Raw genomic sequence first — 9,299 nt, 5'->3', positions numbered from 1 at the left:
ATAATTGACAAAATTATAAGATATTTAAAGTACATCATGATGTTTTGATATATGTGTACCTTATGAGGTAATTTTCCCCAACTCTCTAATTAGTATATCTGTTATTATATCTATCGTCCATCCATCCATCCATCCATCCACCCATCCATTCTTCTGCCCACCCATCCAACCATCCAACCATCCATCTATCTGCCTACTCATCCATCCATCCATCCATCCATCCATCCATCCATCCATCTTTCCATCCATCCATCCATCCATCTTTCCATCCTTCCATTCATCCTTCCATCCATCCATCTATCTGCTACTCATCCGTCCATCCATCCATCCTTCCATCCATCCATCTTTCCATCCTTCCATCCATCCATCCACCTTTTCATCCATCCATCCACCCATTATCCATCCATTCATCATTCATCCATCTATTTATTTTCTTTGATTTTTGTTGAGAAAGGTTAAGTTCTACTCTAGAAAATTTCAACTGTATAATACAGTATAATCATCCATGGTTCTTTTTTTTAAGCATAAATTTCCCCACAAATGGAATTTTATTGAGGGCACTAGTTTTTTTCATGCTCAAAAGACCAACTGCAACCAGATGAAGTGAACATAACCTTAAGATTTTATTATCTTCATAACGTAACAAAATATGAAGCTTAGACTCGGATCACTTGGCGCTTGATCTTCTTATCTCCTCCCAGTTCAAAATGCTCGCATCTCTTAATATCCAGCATTCTCTTACATCCGCAGTTGGGCTCAACACATTCAAGCCTCAGCACAGTCTTTGTGGTTTTAGCCTTTTTCCGGAAAATCGGCTTAGATTGCCCCCCGTAGCCACTCTGCTTCCTGTCATAACGCCGCTTTCCCTGGGCATAAACAGACTCTTTGCCTTTCTTGTACTGTGTCACTTTGTGGGGTTAGTGCCTGCCACACCTCTTGCAGAAAGTCCGGCGGGTTTTAGGAACATTCACCACGGCTGCGAGAAGGCTATCGGCACAGAAAGAGCCATGGTTCTTACTTTTAAGTTATTTTTTTAAATCCACATTTTCCTGGGGCGCCTGGGTGGCGCAGTCGGTGGAGCGTCCGACTTCAGCCAGGTCACGATCTCGCGGTCCGTGAGTTCGAGCCCCGCGTCGGGCTCTGGGCTGATGGCTCAGAGCCTGGAGCCTGTTTCTGATTCTGTGTCTCCTTCTCTCTCTGCCCCTCCCCCGTTCATGCTCTGTCTCTCTCTGTCCCAAAAATAAATAAAAAACGTTGAAAAAAAAATTAAAAAAAAAATCCACATTTTCCTTTGACATTTAGGGATTTTTCTTTGGGCTTTTGAAGGGCTTCATTCTATCCTGAGGTCACAAAGGTATTTTTGTATCTTATTTTTTAAGAACTATAAAGTTTTGTCTTTTGTTTTTAGGTCTGTGGTTCAGGAGGATTGAGTTTTGGGTATGGCAGTGGTTAGCAAACTATAGCCCCAGCGCTAAATGTAGCCCTATTATTGTTAATAAAGTTTTATCAGGACCCAGCCATGCCCAGAAGTTTCCACATGGCTGCTTACATACTGGCAGAGCTCAGTGGTGAGACAGAGGCCAGCCATGTGGCTTTGCCAAGGCTGAAATATTTACTCTAGAGTCCTTTGCGGGAAAGCTCTGTTGGCCCCTCGGCGTGGCGGGGGTTGGGTCTTCACGTGGATATCCGGGGCCCCGCATCGCTTACTGAACTGTGCTCCCTGGCGGCTCTCAGCCTCCACCCCTCTCATGTGTCGGTGTCCATGGAAGCTTGTTCTGATTCTGGTCACTCCACTCTTCACTGACCTCTGTCTGACCTGGGGCCACCGCCACCCTGTCCGAACCACTGTGGTTTTATGGCTGCAACTGTCTATTAGGGTTCCTCAAGAACGCTTTAGCCGTTCCTGACCCTTGCACTTGAATGTGAACTGTGGATTCATCTTGTCAAGTTCCACAAATTGCAGATGGTTTGGGGGGGTCAACGTCTTTACGATATTGGCTTTTCCGATCTATCAATCGGGATATTCCTGTAAGCACGCTGTTCTTCTGAAGTGCTTCTCTGTGATGGGTCCTAAATTTCTCTGGATGTCTCAGGGCTTCCTTTGTTAGATGCATTTCCAGATCTCACCCATGTTAACATATTCTTGTAGATGGTACCTTGCAAAATGTTCATGTTCTAGCTGTTTATGAATGTGGAAATAATTTTGTCCTCTGCGGTCTTGCTACCTCCAGTGTATCTATAGTTACTGCTCTTGTCATCGGTGGGTAGGTACTGTCCTGGCTTCCTTTTCAATCCTTGTCCTTTGTTCTTGCTGTTTTCCTTTTTCTCCTCCAGCCTGTGTGTGAGTTGCAGCGATGGAAACAAGGGTCGGATTTTCTCTTCACGTCAGAGACATCTTACTGTCTCGCAGCCGAGTGTGACGTCTTGGGTGATCAAAGTTATCTTGTGTTCTTAATTAACTGACGTTTTAAGAATCTTGCTTCGACGAGTGCTGGGTTTTTATTTATTTGGTTTTAATGGTGGGTTTTTAAGATTCTTTTTCTGTATGTCTTGTTCTCCCTCATCTGTCGTGGGGCTAGTCACATCTGCTCTGTGTGAGACCTCGAATTTCTGGGACAAATCCATTTGACATGAAGTCCTAGTCTATTATTTAATTATTAAAATTTTTTTTTAAATGTTTACTTATTTTTGAGAGAGAGAGACAGAGACAGAGAGAGACAACAGAGGGGCAGAGAGAGGCAGAATCTGCAGCAGGTTCCAGGCTCTGAGCTATCAGCACAGAGCCTGATGCGGGGCTCAAACTCACAAACTGTGAGGTCGTGATCTGAGCCAAAGTTGGATGCTTAACAGATTGAGCCACCCAGGCTCCCCTGGTAAATTTGGTTTGATTATGTTTTGCTTATGATTTTTGTGTCTATGTTTATGGGTTGGATTGGCCTGAAATTTTTCTTTAAAAAAACTTTTTTTAAACATTTATTTATTTTTGAGAGACAGAGAGAGACAGAGCATGAGCAGGGGAGGGGCAGAGAGAGAGGGAGGCACAGAATCCGAAGCAGGCTCCAGGCTCCCAGCTGTCAGCACAGAGCCCGACGTGGGGCTCGAACCCATGAACTGTGAGATCATGACCTGAGCCAAAGTCGGACGCTCAACCGACTGAGCCACCCAGGCGCCCCTGAAATTTTTCTTTTAAAAACTCTCTTCAGTAGGTTTTTGGCAAGAAATTATGCTAGCCTCATGAGGACCTCTGGAGAGTTTCTTCTCTTTCTCATCTCTGGGAAATTTGTGCAGGGCCGGGTAGGACTTGCTGTGAAGCCACGAGGGCCTGGACGCACCCCTGTAAGAAGGTCTCATTTCTGTTACGGGATGGATTTCTCTAATGACCGTAGGGCTCTTGGGTTCTATTGCTTCTTGAAGACTTTTTTTCCCCCTAAGAATCTGTCCAAATTTCGGACAAATTCTGGAAGAAATTTCATCTGAATTTTTAAGTTTATCGGCCAGGAGTGCCTGTGTGGCTCAGGTGGTTAAGTCTCCAACTTTGTCTCAGGTCATAATCTCACAGTTCTTGGGTTCCAGCCCCGTGTTGGGCTCTGTGCTGACAGCACGGATCCTGCTTGGGATTCTCTCTCCCTGTCTCTGCCCCTCCCCTGCTTTCTCTCTCTTTCTCTCAAAAATAAATAAATAAGTATTAAAAAATACTTCATATCAAATTTATGGGCCGTAAGTTTCTCGCAGACGTCTGCTCAGTGCCTGCCCGCGAAGCGGCTGTGATCTCCTTATGCTATATTGGTAGCGTCTGTTTCACGTCTTGAGTTTCCAGAAGTTTCTCAACTTCGTTCTGTTCCTCTCTGCTGTATAGTTGTTTTCTAGTTTATTAATGTTGGATGTTGTGTCTGTTTTTCCCCTCTAAGTGTTTCAGTTTATTTTGTTGTTCTCACTCCTGGAAACATCAGTTCTGAGGCTGCGTTTAAGGCCACTTTTCCTCGAGGGGCCACGTCAGCTGCACCGCCCACATCTGGCCCCACCGCTTATGGAGACGCTTCCAACTTCGGTCCTTTGTCTTCTGCTCTAGAAATTATTTCTCTGTTTGCAGACTCCTGGGGACTCTGATCACTCCTGCCAGGAGTTCAGAGAACACCCCTCCCGGGACGTCAGTGCCTGGAATACGTGGGGGCTGGTTTCATGGCCCGGCTTCCAGGCAGCCGTCATGAACATTTCATGAGCACTGAAAACAGTAGGTAGGGTGTGTGACCCTCTGTGTTCTGTGTGCATATTCGTTAGGTTATGTTTTTGATCACGACGCCGAGTCTCTTAAATCTGCCGCTGGTGCACTGGGAGGCCAAGCCCCACTCCTCGGGACCAGTGACCCCGAGAGAACGGGCAGTCAGGGCGGCGACATTTGCTCCACAGCCGTGAAGGGGGAGACTAACCACAGGCCTCTGCGTTGATTGGAGAACATTCCACACAGGCTTATTGACCACCCGCTGCGATGGGGGGGTGGGACACCACGCGGGGCGGCAGGGAGGACCTGGGCCGCCGCGGGGTCCCTGACTGGCCACCCCTTCCCAGTCCCACTTGGGCTCTTTCTCGGGGGCCCTGGCTGGCCGGGTTTGGGGTTCGTTGGCCCCAGTTCCGTCCGCTGGTCTGCTTGCCAGACGGGATGCCCCGGGGATTTCGTGTGGGGCTCTGTACCCAGGGTCCCCGTCCGCCGATGACTGGGGATCCCGTTGGCCCTGCGGTCTGGCCGGGCTCACACGGTGGGGGGTGGGCCGGTGCCTCTGCAGCCAGCGGGGGAGGGGTGCTCCCATCGAGGAGGGGTCCCTGGGCCCCTGGGGGGCAGTGCCTGCACGGCTGAGCTGGGTGCCAGAGTCACCCGCTCAAGCGTGGAGAGAAGCAGCCCCTCCCATCAGAAGAAGAACTCCGACGTCTCAGGGGCAGAACACAACAGGATCCGGAGGGCGATGCCACGTTTTTGGACTTGCCCTTCCGGATGGCTAATTTTACGGGATATTCACCCCCAGCGGGGATGCGGGCAGCCCCCTCCCTGGCTGCGGCGGAAGAACAGCGTGCCCGGTGCTGGCTGTCCCTTCTGGATCGCTGGCGCCTCATCACCCGCGCTCACGGGCTGGCGCTCGCCGAGTCGTGCTCAATGCATCACGGTTTAATCAGACGTGGCAGCTGTCGGGTGCCGGGCCCGGGGTCAGTGTGCAAGCCAGACGATCTGATCCTTCCAGAACATCTTAGTGCCGTCCGCGGGCCTCGAGCTGAGCCTACGGTAGGCCCTGCCGGAGGGATGTGGCTGTGCGCGGGGAGGGCAGGGCCGCCCCGGGACGGCTGCAGGGCCGCGGGAGGAGGTGAGGGCCCGTGCCGCGTACTGGGTGCGAGCCAGGCCCTCACGGGGCTCAGGTGTGGGGGACAGTGTGATGAGCGTGGACGCTGATGCCACGGAGGGTCTTTGTGGGAAGCCGCTGAGGTGGAGATCCCGCGTGGGGCGAGGGATCCATCTGGAGCGGGGGTAGAAATCTGTGAGCCGAGTTCCTGCCCAGCTGGGGGGTGGGGGGGCTCCAGGCATGAAACCCGGAGCTCTGGGGTCCGGGGTGGAAGGTCGGAGGAGCGGGCCACCGCTGTGCCACGAGTGGACGTGGGGGCGGGGGCACCCGGGTCTGTCCAGAAGAGAGGTGGGGGGGGCCGTAACCAACACTTTGTGTCTCTTGTTCAACTCCAGGTGTTTCTGGAACGTTGCCTGGAGATGCCCGCCCGCCAAACGCTGTCTGTTGAGGTAGCTCTTTCGCTTTCGCTCCCCTGCAGGCCGCAGTGAGAAGGGCTCCCGCCTCCCCTGACCCGCGCCCGCCCGGCTCTCGGGGTGTGAGGCCCTGTGGGAACAGGCCTGGGGCTGACCAGCCGGCTCCCTGACTCAGGTCTCGGGGTCTCCCCTGGAGCTGAGGAGCCCTTGCCCCTTCTGCGCCCCGTCTGCTCCCACCCTGAGGCCCCCGACGAGGACGTGGACCACACTTGGTCTGTTGGCTGATTCCAAAAGCTGGACACAGATAGCGTCTACTCAGGGTGACGGTACGGGGACCGTTCCTGAGGTCAGGCCACGCAAAGATGGTGACCCACGTGCACCTTCACCCGGGGACAGTGACCTGTGTGACTGCAAAACAAAGCAAAAACGTGAGAAGAACTCAACACAACAAAAGAAATGAGTCACGACTCCCATGTGAATTAAATACGACCCATTTAACGTCCTCTGACAGGCCGAATTCTCTCTGAATATTTACGTCCACAGATTAATTCACAGAAACCGAGTCGCTATTGCGTCGACTTGTCTCTAAGAAAGATTTAGCGTCCGGAATGTCCTAAAGATCGTCAGCGCGTCTCTCGGTTTCGTCTTCCGAATCGGCTGTGGAGCACCGGCGGCTCTAAACAACAGATCGGTGCCAAAACGCATGCGCGCTTAATTTTTAATTTTAGTTAATGAGCAATAATCAGAATTAATAGCTGAAATGTTCACAGTCTCCAAAGCACAGTCCTGTGTCGTGCCCACGACACAGAGGAAAGAGTGCCATCCTCCTGGGCTCCCGGGCCCTCCGTGGGGACGTGCTGTCCAGAAGCCCCGGGTGGTGCTGCGGCTTTACTGTCCCTCCAGCGGCGGCTTCACCCGCCTACTTGGGTGCCGTCCACCTCTGTCCTCTGTCGTCTGTCCGCCCCCAGGAACCCCCGGGAAGGTGCGGTCGGAGGGCAGAGCCTTGTCTCTTCATGCTTCTTCCCGGCCGCTCTTGGAACGGTGCGGGCACGCAGTAGGTGCCTAATCAGTGCTGGGAGAACGGGTGGATGGAGCGAGGGGTCACCTCGCCACCTGGTCTGTCTTGGTCATGAGATGTTACATACGTGTAATCAAATGCTGGAACTTTCTGGAATGTCCAGGCCATGCTCTCCGAGGACCACCTGTGCCCAAACCTAGGAAACCCTCGTCCTTCCACCTGAGTGGGGGTCTGGGGGTAAAGGCAGGCATAGTGCGGTGCCGGGTGGGGGTGGCGGGGCCCAGCAGGCTGCCCTGAGGCCAGAGGTGAGGGTCTGCGGGGGGCTCGAGGGGAGGGACCAGTGCCTGAGCTGCTTAGCTCCCACCCTGCAGCGGGGCAGGGCCGGGGAGGCAGGGGGCTCGCTCTCGGCGTCCTCGAGGGGGTGCGGGCTCATTTCCCCAGGAGCTCCATGCAGCCCGGTGCTGCCTTCTGCAGGTGCACTCGGCTCAAACAGGCTTCCGGAGCCCCGGGCACGCAGCACGGGGCCTCTGGAGAGTGGGGACCCCGGCCGGGGTTCCCAAGTGTGAAAACCCACAGACGGAGGCCGAGGAGCTCGGGAAACTCGTGTCCGCACCCCCTCAGCGGACCCCTTCCCCTCTTTCACCCTCGAGCTCGGCAGGTGAGGCTGCCCCCACGCTTCGGCCATTTCCAGGCTCCACGAACGAACGCACGTGGTCACAGGAGGGGACCCCACCGCTAACAGGGTCCTGATGAGGGCGCCAGATCTCATTTACTGCATTTGCTCCGAAGGATTGTTTTCTGAAACATACGCAACGGGGTGAACAGGAATTACGGGTCTGTGCTTGAAATAAACGCGTCGTGATGACCGTGGCCCTCATCTGAGCAGATTTCTCTGGGGGCCTTTCTGTGTGACCCCTGCCTACGGATCGGGATTGAGCCGTTGCCCGAAGGTCACCGAGGAAGGAGAGACCCCGCATGGCCTCCTCTCGCCGTTCCCAGGCGGCGGCCACCCCCGAGCCTCCCTCTGCCTGGGGGGCCGTGGGCAGGGCCCTGAGAAGGGGCTTATCTGTCGGCTGTGCCTTGTTCCGTGACCTGGATCCCGTCAGCGTGAAAACCACCTTGAGTGGGTAAGAACCTTCTCAGGAAACGTGCCCTGAGAGAAAGGTCTGGTTTCTGCAAAGGAGTGCCCAGCACCCCCGGGTTGGGGCCGGCGGGCCGCAGTGGACCCCCTGCGGGGCCCACGGCCGCGTCTGCAATGCCCTCCGAGGGCCAGACTTCTCTCTGCCACGTGTCAAAAAACTCACTGCATCGACCTGGGCCGCACTGCTGTCCGAACCGGCGTCTGTTCGACGCCAACAACTAAGCCACAGCCAGACGCCCGCACTCGGCCTCGAAACGGCCCAGGAGACGGCAGGCGGCTGGGTGAGGAAGCTACTCCCCCACCCACTTTGGGCCAGCCTGACTGCTTTCGGAGCTGTTTCTTGGTCGGTTGAGGGGCAGAAGTGAATCGAATCCCCACCCTGGGAATCCCCACCGGGCCCGGAGCATCTGCGAACTTTGGGTCCCCCTGCGTGGTGCCGTCCTGTGGGGCCAGTGGGCAGAGCCTGGGGGAGGCCACGGCCAGGGTCGCCGGATGGGCTGGGCCGGCAGGGGCGTCGCCCACAGCTGGGGCCGGGGGTCCGGGGGCAGAGCCTCAGGACAGGCTCACGGCAGCTGGTGGGTGGTCCCCACTCCTGTCGCCAGACACACCAGGGCAGCCGCAGGGTCCTGGGTCTGCACGAGGCACGGGCCAAGCTACGACCCGGCCTGGCCGCCCCACGGTGGGCTCGTGTGACAGCTGCTGGCTGGCGGGCTCCTGAGGGCTCTGCTGTCCACGGTCTGCCTGGTGACCCCAGGGACCTGCCCCTTGGAGCCCGGGCCCGTCCCGACAAATGTCCTGGGGGGCGCTGGCTGCCCGCCGCGTCCCTCTGGACGGGAGACTGCTCTCCTCTGCTCCTGCTGAAAGCCCACAACGCAGGCAGATCACACCGTCATCCGCGGGACCGGCGACAACCGCTTCCGTTTCTGCACCAGGGTTTGAACTAAGCCTGACGGCCTGACGGCCTCTGCACATCGATCACCTCAGCCTCTCGCGGGGGCGGGGCTGGTCCAGCCCCACCTGGGCCTCGAAGCAGCTGACGCCCCACCTGACGGGCTCCCAGCTGCCTCGGGACAGGTGCGGCCCTGTGCTCGCCTCCCCTGAAGCCCGTGTCTGCCAGGCTGCTGTGCTGGGGGTGGGGGTGATGGCCCCCAGGGGACCCCCAGACTGGTGGACGTGGAACTAGGGTCTTAGCAGACGTACTTAGGGTCAGCAGCTCAGGACGAGATGCCCTGGAGTAGGTGGGCCCTTGGTCCAGAGACTGTGTGACCCTATAAGGGAGGGGGAGATTTGACACCCATGGGGAAGCCGCGTGACAACGGGCGGCTGGAGTGACGTGAGGACACAGGACAGGGGTCTGTCCACCGGGAAGACACCACTGCAGGACTGCGCTGCCGACCCGG

At 55.7% G+C, this 9,299-nt stretch overlaps 1 pseudogene; it reads right to left on the bottom strand.

Moving 5' to 3' along the window:
* Positions 1-656: 656 nt before the first annotated feature.
* Positions 657-2,131, bottom strand: LOC124502013 (60S ribosomal protein L36a-like; annotated as a pseudogene).
* Positions 2,132-9,299: the final 7,168 nt, after the last annotated feature.

The sequence above is a fragment of the Lynx rufus genome, unplaced genomic scaffold (genome assembly GCF_022079265.1).
Source record: "Lynx rufus isolate CCGP_SWC_20201006 ecotype Redwood Valley unplaced genomic scaffold, mLynRuf1.p SCAF_7, whole genome shotgun sequence".
Classification (NCBI taxonomy): domain Eukaryota; kingdom Metazoa; phylum Chordata; class Mammalia; order Carnivora; family Felidae; genus Lynx; species Lynx rufus.
This window is presented reverse-complemented; position numbering and strand designations above follow the sequence as displayed.